The 16422-nt window shown below is 40.6% G+C and overlaps 1 pseudogene; it reads right to left on the bottom strand.

The window, feature by feature from the left end:
• The window catches only part of LOC115148373 (zinc finger protein 271-like), a 44939-nt pseudogene extending 39376 nt beyond the window's left edge, over positions 1 to 5563 (bottom strand).
• Between the last annotated feature and the right edge of the window lie 10859 nt (positions 5564 to 16422).

Below are 16422 nucleotides of genomic sequence, written 5' to 3'. Positions count from 1 at the left end.
GACCGGGAATCTGCAATTTGCTAATCAGCCGAAGGAAAATACTGCAAGGGGTCGAATTGCGCACACGCCTAATTCTATTGTCCTCTGATGGGACACTTGGAAAAGGGGATTCTGTGTTTCAGCCTGAGGCTGCCTCGTCATCGTTCAGGTTTTTCCCGGGTTCTGAGAGCCTATTGGAGCCCTAGGAATTGTCACGTTACAGCTAAGATCCTGACTCTTCAATAAACAGAAGCAAGAACAACAACACCTTGTCAGGCATGGTACTTCCTGCATGCAACCTTCTCAGGTTTTTGCCTGCCATAGGAGTTATGTTATACTCACAGACACCATTCAAACAGTTTTAGAAACTTTAGGGTGTTTTCTATCCAAACCTGAACAATAATATGCATATTCTAGCTTCTGAGTTGGTGTAGGAGGCAGTTAAAAATGGGCACATGTTTTTTCCAAAATTGTCAATACTGCCCCCTAGCCCCTGTTTTTAAATGTCATGAAAAGCACTGTACAAAGTAAATGTAGTATTTATTATGGTCTGACATGTCTGCAGAAATGTTGCAATTTGGTAATGTGTTTTGTTTGGTAAATTGTTTTGTTTATTTTGTGGTGCCACAAAATAAACAATGAATTATTTAAATCAATATTGTTATTATTAAAATATGTTTTTATAATGCAGGGAGGGTGGACAGGGAGTTAAAAAAATTAACCCCAAAAGGTTCTTTGAGGAACCATGATAAGGGGTTCTTCAAAGAACTTATAGGAGTTCCCCCACAGTTTCAATTTGAAGAACCCCTAAAGGATACTCCAGGAACCTTTACTTTTTAGAGTGTATATTGATAAAAGTCACCTTGTCCGAGAGACATTTACATAGTTATACACAGCCCAATTTGGGATGACTATTTTAGGGCGAAATAGCGGCCACAACATACAGACCTGATATCGCCCATAATTCGACGTCCTTGGACGTCACGTGCTGACTGGGTATGACCAGAGTTATTCTATTTATCTACACTTTGAAGTACATTTTTACACTATAATAAATGTTTATTATGCCACATCGCCCGTTTTCAAAGGGAGTCGTTGGTTTTTAGGGGCAGTCGCTTTTCAGCTTTTTGTCTGAAAGTATTTTCTCAACTGCGATACTAACTCCAGTCAGCGATGTGCGTCTTTCAGGTGATTCTGCCACTGTGACGTATAATCTAGTGGACGAGAAGCTTCTTCAGCAAGTCAGCCACCATGGTTCACTCTAACTTTATGGAAAAAGGTTTATTCAATAAATCCAGCAACTCCTCTCATACTGGGAAGAAATTATCCATTAAAGATACCAACTCAAAACCTACGTCCGTCGACGTGTGGGTTGTTTAAATTGTATCTAATTATATTCCCAGTATTACTTTATCAAATCTCTACTAATCGATTATACACACATACATTTTATCATATTTTTATATATTCATAGAATCCATATAAAACGTAAGAAATTCTCAGGTACTCACTACCATTCCATTTGCTTTTTCAAGGACTCTCCAAAGCTACGAAGCAGCTCTCCAAACATACTCCCAGCGGACCAAAAAAAATTTACTTTTGTTTCCCGGACAATTACCATGGGATCCTCAACGGTTCTCTAACCTCCCAGAGACCACGGCAAAATCAAGCCTCCCAGGAACTATAGACCTTCTGCTACTTTCTAAAAATATCATCCCGCTTATCCACATTTCAATCATCTGATTAAGCATATTTCTATGTTACTATCCAGACGACAGATTAAGACTCATTTCCACAGTCACACAACTCCCATATCACAGTCACACAACTCCCATATCACAGTCACACAACTCCCATATCACAGTCACACAACTCCCATATCACAGTCACACATCACAGTCACACAACTCATATCAGTCACAACTCATATCACAGTCACACAACTCATATCACAGTCACACAATGCTATTCCCAAACATACCTAATCAATTAGTTGTTTTTCAACAATATTTTAACCTGCAGGAATATTTTCACATTTCTATCTCATGGTAAGTTCCTAGGATAATGTAACTCATACATTTACACCTTTCATTTTACTTCTAAAATGGTGTCTAGGTTTAAAATAATTACAGGTGCACCTTACTATCTTATACTATATCATAAATGGTCTTAACTAGTAAACACATTCTAGTTTTCATCCAGTTCAAAGATAGCTGACTGGGCCCTGTTTACACCTCCACACAGGAATACACACTCAGAGCCTACGAGGCTTTTCTAAAAACTCCACTTTGCATGTTTCGCACACCTTTTTAAAAAAAACTATGTTCAAGATGTGGTATCCACTCGGCTCGTTGCCTCTCAGAACAAAGGTGTGTCCATTTGCTCCGTTCCCGAAGTTTGGTTTCCCTGAGATCCCAAGTTAGAGGGATCCCTGGTGCACCATTTACCCAGGTCATCAGGAGCGGTCACCAAGTCTAGATTCACATCCCCGTCGTCAAATCTGGTTAATTTCTTTAATATCAAATGAGGAGAGACAAACTTATCACACAAGTCAGAGTTAATCTTAAACTAAATCTTTATTCACTTAATAAGGGAGCAGGTCAATACAACACACAAATATAGGGTGAATCAATTGAGTGCTCTACGATAATGATGGCTGGTCGACGAATCACCCCCAGATGATTCATTGAGAGCCACGAGACAAAAGTACAAAGGTCTTTTACAGCCAAGATACACCCCTTTCAACCTACATGACGAACAACAGATGTATAGAACGGGTCACAAGCTTAAGATTTGTATAAAAGATACTTATAATTCTCAGCAGAGACTATCTGCTGTAAAAACAGTACTCTTTGTGTAGAGACCAGGGTCTGGCCCTGGGGTCATCTCTCCCTGGTACCATATAGAACAGAAACATTAACTCATGCTCTGGAATGCGGTCTCTTTAGGTTTTATCACCCAAAAGACATTGTAAATCTCCTGTCAGTGTTTTCTCCCAGAGGCCCATCCTCAGTAGAACATAGACACAATAGTTCTAAGAACCCTCTATTCTGCTGCATAAAACAACCATTTGACGCAATAAAATATTATAACATAATCTTGCAATTTTGCTCTCACAGTGTCTACTGAAAGTTGACTAGTCACAACAACTGGGACCTAAAAGACACCCACCATGAGATCCACTAAATCTGCCCAAGAAGAGGAAAACAAAAGAAAAACCCACACCAAACTTAAAGACAGGACACAAACCAAAAAGGTAGAGCAACTAAAGATGTTACCTCTCCACATGTATCAAGACAACTGGAGCACTGGGCCAGACACTCTTAAATAGAACCTGGACCAGCTCAGGTGAAACACCTTCCCACTAACGAGATGGACAAGCCAGCACAGGTGTAACACATACTGACTAACGAGGTGACACCAATCAGTGCGTCCTACGCGCTAACGAGCTAGACGTGCTAACGAGCTAGACGTGCTAACGGGCTAGATGTGCTAACGGGCTAGACGTGCTAACGGGCTAGACGTGCTAACGGGCTAGACGTGCTAATGAGCTAGACGTGCTAACGAGCTAGACGTGCTAACGAGCTAAACGTGCTAAAGTCCAACCTCAAACCATAAATGGAAAAACCAAAGCCTGTAACACCTTCCCCTTTAAGACAACAAATATATCCTATATTTTTGTTGGACAATTTTGCTCACCACCAACAGAAAACAACTTCCATTTCACATTATAATCAACTACAATGCTTCACCTTCTACAATATAAAACTCGTCTTCCTAAGAATCAGAACTCTAGAACTCAAACAAAACTCATCTTCAATATGAAAAAGGTGCAGTCAAAATAAATTGTGATCCATGGCAACGCACTGGCTAAACGCAAAACACAAATCTTTTTGACTGCCCACCCTTGAGACAATCAGCAACCAAGTCGTCCTTACCACAGACATGTCTGACTTCAAGAGGAAACATATTATTATTTTCTATTACATTTTGCTAGGTGGGATAGCCCCACTGTCAAAACACAGTTTTAACGTGTCCAAATCAATAACCAATATGAAGAAACAGTTTGTTATATATTGAAAACCTAAACATAACATGTACTATTTACACAAACATCTGCCACAATAATCATATTACTTGTATTTTTTTTAAACTGCACAAGCACCAAAAACGCTGTTGTTTTCACAAGTAGCAATAAATCACTGATATCAATAAGGGGGGAAATCAGGTTGTACATGCTGTTGAAATTAACACAACTAAAATAAAAACATGGAAATGGGAGATATCTGTTACTTCACTGGTTAGAGGACAACCTGCAGAAGACAGTCAGCTACATTTTGGAGTGATGCATTTAAATTTAGGGGTCACTAAACAAAGGAACACAACACTTATTTGTCATAACTCATCGATATCATGTTGAAATCAATTGTGCGAGAGAAGGGAGATGAGGTTGCACGTCCTGTTAAAACTAACAGCTCAAAAACCACACGGAATCTGGGAATAATGTGTACATCACTGGTTAGAGGACAACTTGTAGAAAACAGCTAGCTACATTTTAAAGTGTTGCATTTTGATTCCAGTGTGTCACCAACACAGTAAGTGTAACACAACCCTTTTTTTGTTAGTCACTTTCAGAGCTTGGATCTTTCCCCTGAGGCTAAAATCATTTAACAGGGGGCAAACGTTAAGGGTTCTATATTCTGACATTATTTAAAATAGTCCTACTACAATGTTAAAACATTCTATTGTGACAATATTAAAAAACTTCCACAATATTAAAAACATTCTACATTGTGACATTATTTCATTGATATCATGAAACTCCTTCATGTATTTTCTGATGTTTAATCAGAGATCTTTTATCAGAGTACCTCTTCCCACATTGATCACAGCTATAAGATTTCTCTCCTGTGTGTGTCCGCTGATGTACAATCAGGTTGGTTAGGTGAGTAAAACTCTTCCCACACTGATCACAGCTATAAGGTTTCTCTCCTGTGTGTGTTCTCTGGTGTAATATCAGCTGGCTAGATGTAGTAAAACTCTTCACACACTGATCACAGCTATAAGGTTTCTCTCCTGTGTGTGTCCGCTGATGTACTATCAGGTTGGTTGTTTGAGTAAACCTCTTCCCACATTGATTACAGCTATAAGGTTTCTCTTCTGTGTGTGTTCTCTGGTGTACTATCAGGCCGTTTCGCTGAGTAAAACTCTTCCCACATTGATTACAGCTATAAGGTTTCTCTCCAGTGTGTATTCTCTGGTGTGATTTCAGGGTTTGTAGCCGAGTAAAACTCTTCCCACACTGATCACAGCTACAAGGTTTCTCTCCTGTGTGTGTTCTCTGGTGTAATATCAGCTGGCTAGATGTAGTAAAACTCTTCCCACATTGATTACAGCTATAAGGTTTCTCTCCAGTGTGTATTCTCTGGTGTGATTTCAGGGTTTGTAGCCGAGTAAAACTCTTCCCACACTGATCACAGCTATAAGATTTCTCTCTTGTGTGTGTTCTCTTGTGTAATATCAGCTGGCTAGATGTAGTAAAACTCTTCCCACATTGATTACAGCTACAAGGTTTCTCTTCAGTGTGTATTCTCTGGTGTGATTTCAGGGTTTGTAGCCGAGTAAAACTCTTCCCACATTGATCACAGATATAACGTTTCTCTCCTGTGTGTATTCTCGGGTATATTTTAAGGTCTGATGAATATTTGCAACGTATCCCACAGTCAGAGCAGCAATTAGATTTCTTCCCTGTGAGCCTCTGCTGGTGTTTCTTGAGGAGTTCTGATCTGGAGAGACTCTTCTCTGCCTCGTCAGCATCATGATGTTGTTGAGGCTCCCCAGAGGATCCACGATAGTCCTGTCTCTCTCCTGTGTGAACAACAAAGTCAGACAGATGGTTAACCCAAAACATCAGAAATCCACTGCATATTTGAGGTAAAAAGTGATGCCCAGAGCATACCCATGAAGTTGTACAACGATTGACGTCTGTTAACTTTTTAGTGATCCGCTCAGATCCCGGTGACGGGATTGATTTGATAACATCCAGTGAAATTGCAGCGCGCCAAATTCAAAAACAGAAAAACTCATAATAACAATTCACAAAACATACATGTATAATACATCAAAATAAAGCTTACCTTCATGTTAACAAGCCGCAATGTCCGATTTCAAAAAGGCTATACGGTGAAAACAGACCATGTGATTATCTGAGGACAGCACCCCGCATACAAACACATGAAAATCATATTTCAACCAGCCAGGTGCGACACAAAACTCAGAAATAACGATATAATTCTTGCCTTACCTTTGAAGATCTTCTTCTGTTGGCACTCCAAAATGTCCCAGAAACATCACAAATGGTCCTTTTGTTTGATAAATTCCTTCTTTATTACCCCAAAATGTCCATTTATTTGGCACGTTTGAATCAGAAAATAAACCGGTTCCAACTCGCCCAACATGACTACAAAGTATCTAATAAGTTACGTGTAAACTTGGTCCAAACATTTCAAACAACGTTCCTAATCCAAACTTAGGTATCGTAAAACGTAAATAATAGATCAAATTTAAGACGGGATAAACTGTGTTCAATACCAGACGAAAACAAAGTGAAGCGCGTTCCAGGTCGCACGCACCAAAAGCCTAGAGTCCACCTGGAGTGACACATGGAAAGAACAGGGCTACTTCTTCATTTCTCAAAAGAAAAACATCAACCAATTTCTAAAGACTGTTGACATCTAGTGGAAGCAATCGGAACTGCAACCAGATTCCTATTAAAAAGGGCATACCATGGAAAACTAATGGAAAAAGAGATTGACCTCAAAAAATAATTTCCCTGGATGGATTGTGATTGGGGTTTCGACTGCAAAATCAGTTCTGATATACTCACAGACATTATTCAAACAGTTGTAGAAACTTCAGAGTGTTTTCTATCCAAATCTACTAATAATATGCATATCCTAGCTTCTGTGCCTGAGTAGCAAAAAGTTTACTTTGGGCACGCTTTTAATCCGGACGTGAAAATACTGCCCCCTATCCCTACGAAGTTGTTTAAATTATTTGACAATTAAGACAGTCAAGTTAGCGACAAGTCATATTTAGTCTTGTTTTCACATTAGTGGTAACTAGAAATAAGTTATTAAAGGTGTTGACATCCTAAGCAGTGTGCCAGATGACTTTTGGTCTCCAAAAAAGGCCCTTTTCTGTGTTTGCTAAAATTGCAGGACGAGGGCAATGCACATACAATTTCATTGCAGAAACACCTCCCTGCTAATGAGGAAACCACTAGTTATGGATGTAGTATATCTGGTAATGAGGAAACCGCTAGTTAAAATGTAGTATATCTGCCTGGAGTAAAAATGGTGAGCGAAGATTTTAGTTTTTCACAATGTATTCTGAATATTACAGCACACTATCAGTGCTACTCAAGGAAACTCACATTAAGCTCTGTGTCTATTTACTAATTCACCACCGTGGGGGAAAACTCAGGGGAGTTCTCATAGGCTGACAGCAAAAATAGCCTCCATTTCCAGGTTGCTTATGAGTGCATTTCACATTACTTTTGGATTACAATTGTAAGGCACGCTTGAATGTCCTGGTTAATATGTTTGTGTTATTGTCGAAAATCAACTGCTTTATACTTAAACATTTCAACTAGAAAAATGCTCTTTAGCTAGCTTTGCCATCAGCCTGAAACTGAGGGTTTGTACACTAAATGTTTAACAAATTGGCCCATAACTTCAGTTAACAATAACATAGACCTACTGTAGGACCCATAACTTTACCTAACCACAACATAGACCTACTGTAGGATCCATAACTTCACCTAACAATATAGACCTACTGTAGAACCCATAACTTCACCGAACCACAATAACTACAGACATACTGGAAAGTGGAGCCCGGCATAACTGTCTTTACCTGTGTAATGAATGAAGAAGCACTTTGGTTGTTGTTGCATGTCATGATTGTCATTTGACTGGAATTCAGAAAATGATTTCCTGGATCAGCTGATGATAGTTGAACATGTGACTGTAACTAAACAGCTACAGTATTAACCTGTTGGGGATAGGGGGCAGTATTTGCACGGCTGGATAAAAAAAGTACCCGATTTAATCTGGTTACTACTCCTGCCCAGTAACTAGAATATGCATATAATTGTTTGATTTGGATAGAAAACACCCTAAAGTTTCAAAAACTGTTTGAATGGTGTCTGTGAGTATAACAGAACTCATTTGGCAGGCCAAAACCTGAGAAGATTCCAAACAGGAAGCGCCCTCTCTGACCATTTCTTGGCCTTCTTGATCATCTCTAACCAAAACAGGGGATCTCTGGCATAACGTGACATTTTCTAACGCTCCCATAGGCTCTCAGAAGGCGCCAGAATGATGAATGGTGGCTTTGCAGGCCCTGGCTGAAAAACATTAGCGCATTTGGATAGTGGTCGATCTGAGGACAATGAGACTTGAGGCGCGTGCACGAGCCGACACCATGTTTACTTTCTCTCTCTTTGAACGAAAACAACGACTCCCGGTCGGAATATTATCGCTTTTTTACGAGAAAAATCGCATAAAAATTGATTTTAAACAGCGTTTGACATGCTTTGAAGTACGGTAATGGAACATTTAGAATTTTTTGGTCACGAAACGCGTCGGGCGCGTCACTTTTCTTTACCCTTCGGATAGTGTCTTGAACGCACAAACAAAACGCCGCTATTTGGATATAACTATGGATTATTTGGAACCAAACCAACATTTGTTATTGAAGTAGAAGTCCTGGGAGTGCATTCTGACGAAGAACAGCAAAGGTAATCAAACTTTTCTAATAGTAAATCGGAGTTTGGTGAGTACCACACTTGGTGGGTGTCAAAATAGCTAGCCTGTGATGGCCGGGCTATCTACTCAGAATATTGCAAAATGTGCTTTCACCGAAAAGCTATTTTAAAATCGGACATAGCGAGTGCATAAATGAGTTCTGTATCTATAATTCTTAAAATAATTGTTATGTTTTTTGTGAACGTTTATCGTGAGTAATTTAGTAAATTCACCGGAAATGTTCGGTGGGAATGCTAGTCACATGCTAGTCACATGCTAATGTAAAAAGCTGGTTTTTGATATAAATATGAACTTGATTGAACAAAACATGCATGTATTGTATAGCATAATGTCCTAGGATTGTCATCTGATGAAGATCATCAAAGGTTAGTGCTGCATTTAGCTGTGGTTTGGGTTTATGTGACATTATATGCTAGTTTGAAAAATGGGTGTCTGATTATTTCTGGCTGGGTACTCTGCTGACATAATCTAATGTTTTGCTTTCGTTGTAAAGCCTTTTTGAAATTGGACAGTGTGGTTAGATTAACGAGAGTCTTGTCTTTAAAATGGTGTAAAATAGTCATATGTTTAAAAAATTGAAGTTTTTGCATTTTTGAGGTTTTTGAATAACGCGCCACGGGATTACACTGGCTGTTGAGTAGGTGGGACGCAAGCGTCCCACTGGCCCAGAGAGGTTATGAATTATGTGTAATTATTGAAGAACCACGTTAATGACAGTATCGATTTGGGAGTTGTCAATAACGTTAACCTGTTAGGGCTAGGGGGCAGTATTTACACGGCCGGATAAAAAACGTACCTGATTTAATCTGGTTATTACTACTGCCCAGAAACTAGAATATGCATATAATTATTGGCTTTGGAGAGAAAACACCCTAAAGTTTCTAAAACTGTTTGAATGGTGTCTGTGAGTATAACAGAACTCATATGGCAGGCAAAAACGTGAGAAGATTCCTTACAGGAAGTGGCCTGTCTGACAATTTCTTGGGCTTCTTGGCTCTCTTTATTGAAAACTGAGGATCTTTGCTGTAACGTGACACTTCCTACGGCTCCCATAGGCTCTCAGAAACCGGGAAAAAGCTGAATGGTGGCTTTGCAGGCCCTGGCTGAAAAACATTAGCGCGTTTGGATAGTGGTCGGTCAGAGTACTATGAGACTGAGGCGCGTGCACGAGGCGACCCCATGTTTTTATTTGCTCTGTCTTTGAACTAAAACACGGTTTCCCTGTCGGAATATTATCGCTTTTTTACGAGAAAAATTGCATAAAAATTTATTTTAAACAGCGGTTGACATGCTTCGAAGTACGGTAATGGAATATTTCGAATTTTTTTGTCACGAAACGCGTCGGGCGCGTCACCCTTCTTTACCCTTTTGGCTAGTGTCTTGAACGCACGAACAAAACGCCGCTATTTGGATATAACTATGGATTATTTTTAACCAAACCAACATTTGTTATTGAAGTAGAAGTCCTGGGAGTGCATTCTGACGAAGAACAGCAAAGGTAATAACATTTTTCTTATAGTAAATCTGACTTTGGTTCCAAATAATCCATAGTTATATCCAAATAGCGGCGTTTTGTTCGTGCGTTCAAGACACTATCCGAAGGGTAAAGAAGGGTGACGCGCCCGATGCATTTCGTGACAAAAAAAATCGAAATATTCCATTACCGTACTTTGAAGCATGTCAACCGCTGTTTAAAATCAATTTTTATGCAATTTTTCTAGTAAAAAAGCGATAATATTCCGACCGGGAGTCGTTGTTTTCGTTCAAAGAGAGAGAAAGTAAACATGGTGTCGGCTCGTGCACGCGCCTCCAGTCTCATTGTCCTCAGATCGACCACTATCCAAATGCGCTAATGTTTTTCAGCCATGGCCTGCAAAGTGACCATTCATCGTTCTGGCGCCTTCTGAGAGCCTATGGGAGCATTAGAAAATGTCACCGTTATGCCAGAGATCCCCTGTTTTGGTTAGAGATGATCAAGAAGGCCAAGAAATAGTCAGAGAGAGCGCTTCCTGTTTGGAATCTTCTCAGGTTTTGGCCTGCCAAATGAGTTCTTTTATACTCACAGACACCATTCAAACAGTTTTTGAAACTTTAGGGTGTTTTCTATCCAAATCAAACAATTATATGCATATTCTAGTTACTGGGCAGGAGTAGTAACCAGATTAAATCGGGTACGTTTTTTATCCGGCCGTGCAAATACTGCCCCCTATCCCCAACAGGTTAAATATGCTCTCTCTAATTCTCTCTTTCTTTCTTTCTCTCGGAGCACCTGAGCCCTAGGACCATGCCTCAGGACTACCTGGCATGATGACTCCTTGCTGTCCCCAGTCCACCTGGCCGTGCTGCTGCTCCAGTTTCAACTGTTCTGCCTGCGGCTATGGAACCCTGACCTGTTCACCGGACGTGCTTGTTGCACCCTCGACAACTACTGTGATTATTATTGTTTGACCATGCTGGTCATTTATGAACATTTTAACATCTTGACCATGTTCTGTTATAATATCCACCCGGCACAGCCAGAAGAGGACTGGCCACCCCTCATAGCCTGGTTCCTCTCTAGGTTTCTTCCTAGGTTTTTGGCCTTTCTAGGGAGTTTTTCCTAGGGAGTTTTTCCTAGCAACCGTGCTTCTTTCACATGCATTGCTTGCTGTTTGGGGTTTTAGGCTGGGTTTCTGTACAGCACTTTGAGATATCAGCTGATGTACGAAGGGCTATATAAATAAATTTGATTTGATAAATACATTTGATTTAGGGGTAGGGGGGATTTTAATATAGATTTAGGGGTGGGGGGGGATTTTAATATAGATTTAGGGGTAGGGGGGGATTTTAATATAGATTTAGGGGTGGGGGGGATTTTAATATAGATTTAGGGGTAGGGGGGGATTTTAATATAGATTTAGGGGTGGGGGGAATTTTAATATAGATTTAGGGGTGGGGGGGATTTTAATATAGATTTAGGGGCGGGGGGGATTTTAATATAGATTTAGGGGTAGGGGGGATTTGAATATAGATTTAGGGGTGGGGGGATTTGAATATAGATTTAGGGGTAGGGGGGGATTTTAATATAGATTTAGGGGTGGGGGGATTTTAATATAGATTTAGGGGTAGGGGGGATTTTAATATAGATTTAGGGGTAGGGGGGGATTTTAATATAGATTTAGGGGTGGGGGGGATTTTAATATAGATTTAGGGGTAGGGGGGATTTTAATATAGATTTAGGGGTGGGAGGGGATAGCAGTGCAGGCGCAATCACCAGGCTAATGGCTTCCATGGTCTGGTTGATGGAGGCCTGCACACCACTCCTCCAATGGCTGGTTCCACTTGGTGCAACTCCCGGGGGGTTGATGGAGGCCTGACTATATTTTTCTGTCCAGGTCCTTGGGTCAGTTGTCACGGCAGCTGTTGCCTGTGTTCTTTTCAGATCCCGACGGGCTGCTCCTGCAGGTGAGGTCACCAGTCTGCCTCTTCGGTAGGGGGTACTGGAAATTAGATCGGGATGTGCTGGATGAGCTTTCATTGAAGCCTTTACTGGTTTGTTTCGGGGGATTGAAGTCCTCCGGTCCATGTGTGAGGGGGTGTTAGAGTGGTGGGATTTAGTTAAGGTAAGGTATGGACAACAAGCTCAAGGACCTGAATTGGTTGAGCCTCCACAAGTGCTTGCCGGTACGTTCCATCATGTACCGGCATAGCTTGGCGCGATACCCCACCTGTCCAAGACCATCTTGTGGTGGGGAGGAGACAGTGCACCTTTTGGGACTGTGCCTTTGCCGGAGTAGTATGGGCACGGCTGTTGTTAGGTAGGGTGAAAGGGAATTTTGTTTTAACTTGGGCTAGGGTAGAGAGAGATGTAGGGAGAGCGAGGGAGACAGTCAGGGACAGGTTTCTGCTCTGGCTTCTCATAAGCCTCTTTAAACAGGGGCTGTGGGAAGCCAGGCTGGACATGGTAAAGACAGGGAGAGATTGGGGGATGGAGGGGAAAGTGAGGAGGGTGGAAGGAAATTTGAGGGGGAGGATGAAGAGGAAGTGGGGGCAGCATGCTGCCCGGCAGAGGTGGAAGGGAGGTTTAGGGCTGGGGTTAATTTAGATGATTTAAGGGGATAGAATAGTGACTTGGAGATAGGGGAAGGTAGGGTTTTAGAGATGTAGTTTGTAGGCATGAAGGGGAGGGAAGATGCTCCCCTGAGTTTTTTGTTATTGTGTTTTTATTTCGTTTTGAATTTAAAAATGCCTATATTTGAGTTTGTTTGGAATATTGATGGTTTTGTTTTGTATGAATGGCATTGTACGTAATAAAAACTTTTATATACAAACAAAATATAAAAAAATCTTCCACTATGTCAATATAGTGCATGGTATGTAAGTTTAGTATCACTTTTCAACCAACCCAGTGCATTTGTTGAAAATTAAAAATTTTGAAATCAACAATATGTCAAAGGATTCAACTACTGAAAACTGAAACAAACAAATGGCTCAAACAGATCAATCCCACTGGACATTGGGTTTGATTCAGACCCTGCCAGCATGGCCAGAGATGTAACTTATAACCACTGAACCAACACAGACCTTTCATGCATGACATTTTACATTTACATTTTAGTCATTTAGCAGACGCTCTTATCCAGAGCGACTTACAGTAGTGAATGCATACATTTCATTAAAAAAAAAATATTCTTCCGTACTGGTGCCCCCGTGGGAAACGAACCCACAACCCTGGCGTTACAAACACCATGCTCTACCAACTGAGCCACACATGACAAAAAGCATGTAGGTATTAGATTTACTGCTATGGTCTAGTATGTCACCGCCTCAGACACCATTCACAATGCTGGCTGAGGTACGAGTAAAACATGACATATTATTTCCTAACCATTCACAATGCTGGCTGAGGTACGAGTAAAACATGACATATTATTTCCTAACCATTCACAATGCTGGCTGAGGTACAAGTAAAACATGACATATTATTTTCTAATTGTAAAAAAAATCCCCCCTTTTAATCAACTAGTCTCTCACAGTTTAACCAGAATAACATGAGTTGTGACCTTCAGACTGTTAGACTGTTAGTCCTTAATCAACTAGTCTCTCACTGTTTAACCAGAATAAAATGAGTTGTGTCATTCAAACTGTTAGACTGTTAGTCCATAATCAACTAGTCTCTCACTGAGACAGCTTTGATGGCCCAATAAAAAACAATACGTTTCTGCCAGCCAATGTGATAATTCCAGTGCAGTACATGTGTAGAGGGATAATTCCACTACAGTACATGTGTAAATGGTTTAGAGGGATAATTCCAGTACAGTACATGTGTAAATGGTTTAGAGGGATAATTCCAGTACAGTACATGTGTAAAGGGATAATTCCAGTGCAGTACATGTGTAAAGGGTGTTGAGGGATAATTCCAGTGCAATACATGTGTAAAGGGATAATTCCAGTACAGTACATGTGTAAATGGTTTAGAGGGATAATTCCAGTACAGTACATGTGTAAAGGGATAATTCCAGTGCAGTACATGTGTAAAGGGTGTTGAGGGATAATTCCAGTGCAATACATGTGTAAAGGGATAATTCCAGTACAGTACATGTGTAAAAGGATAATTCCAGTGCAGTACATGTGTAAAGGGTGTTGAGGGATAATTCCAGTGCAGTACATGTGTAGAGGGATAATTCCAGTGCAGTACATGTGTAAATGGTGTTGAGGGATAATTCCAGTGCAGTACATGTGTAAAAGGTGTTGAGGGATAATTCCAGTGCAGTACATGTGTAAAGGGTGTAGAGGGATAATTCCAGTGTACCGGTTATTGACTGGAGACTTAAAATGCTGAAAACAGGTCCCTAGTGGAATGACAACAACATGGCTGCTGGTTAAAGAAGAGATGGAGAGAGAGAGAGAGAACCATATACATTGCACATGGACCGTATGTCACGTTCTGACCAGTGTAGGGGTTATTTGTGATTGTAGTTTGGTCAGGACGTGGCAGAGGGTATTTGTTTTATGTGGTTGGGGTGGTGGTTTGTTTAGAAGGGTGTTTGATTTATTATTTCCGGGTTTTGGGTTATGTTCTATGCTTTTGGATTTCTATGTTCTTTCTAGTTTAGTATTTTCTATGTTAGGTAATTGGGTGTTGGACTCTCAATTGGAGGCAGGTGTTTGTAGTTGCCTTTGATTGAGAGTCCTATAATTAGGGATGTGTTTTGTTTGTTAATTGTGGGTAGTTGTTTTTGCATTGCGTTGGTGTAGCCTGCGAAACTGTTTCCTGTCGCCGTTTCTTTGTTTATTGTTTTTTTTGGTGTTCACATTTAATAAATTATAATGTTGAGCACGCAACCCGCTGCGCCTTGGTCCTCTCTTCACAAAGACAGCCGTTACACTGTAAGAAGTCTTGAAAGTATTGAAATGCCTGGGCTCGCAGGGGATGTGTTAATTCATAACCCATAATTTATACCTGTTAATTCATAACCCATAATTTATACCTGTTAATTCATAACCCATAATTTATACCTGTTAGTTCATAACCCATCATTTATACCTGTTAGTTCAAAACCCATCATTTATACCTGTTAGTTCAGGGGCGGTTCAGGCAGGCTGGCACGCTCCCTCACCTTACTTGGCAGGAACTAATGAAGATCCATTATAAACCCCAGGAAGAGTAGCTGCTGCCTTGGCAGGAACTAATGGGGATCCATAATAAATACAAATACTTTATCAATATATTTGTGTCTCTTTACTCTTGGATTCTAAAATGCTAATTAACATCAAAGTAGACGACATGCAAGACTACAAATCCCTGCAAGCTCCTGCATGTCATCTCCAGCCGACACCTTTCACAGAACAGTTCACTGAATTGTCCATTGAAATACATTTTGACAATTTAATCATTGCTACATTAAGGCCTGATTGGTGGAGTGCTGCAGAGATGGTTGTCCTTCTGGAAGGTTCTCCCATCTCCACAGAGGAACTCTGGAACTCTGTCAGAGTGAACATCGGGTTCCTGTTCACTTCCCTGACCAAGGCCCTTCTCCCCCGATTTCTCAGTTTAGCCAGGCGGCCAGCTCTAGTATGAGTCTTGGTGGTTTCAAATCATGTCTAATCAATTGAATTTACCACAAGTGGACTCCAATCAAGTTGAAGAAACATCTCAAGGATCATCAATGGAATCAGGATGCATCTGAGCTCAGTTTCAAGTCTCATAGCAAAGGGTCTGAATACTTAAGTAAATACATTTGCAAAAAAGTCAAAAAACCTGTTTTTGGTTTGTCATTATTGGTTATTGTGTGTAGATTGATGAGGGGGAGAAATTATTGAATTTTAGAATAAGGCTATAATGTAACAAAATGTGGAAAAAGTGAAGGGGTCTGAATTCTTAACTAATGCACTGTATACCACTGGCAGAGTTTACTTCCTCTGGCAGAATTTTCTACCGCTGGCAGAGTTTTCTACCATTGGCACAGTACACAGTCACGTGATACGTGGTACAGAAAAGTCCAATCTTAGGAGAGTACATGGGAGGCACTATACTGTGTATCTGCAGGTGTCTATCTGGTCAAAACCACTGATACAGGTGCCCCTCCACCCTCTGGTTGGATGGATCATGTCTACAGAGAAACCTAGATTC

This window comes from Salmo trutta, chromosome 15 (assembly GCF_901001165.1).
Source record: "Salmo trutta chromosome 15, fSalTru1.1, whole genome shotgun sequence".
In the NCBI taxonomy this organism is placed as follows: Eukaryota; Metazoa; Chordata; class Actinopteri; order Salmoniformes; family Salmonidae; genus Salmo; species Salmo trutta.
Note: the sequence above shows the minus strand (reverse complement) of the source record. Positions and strands in the feature narration are given on the sequence as shown.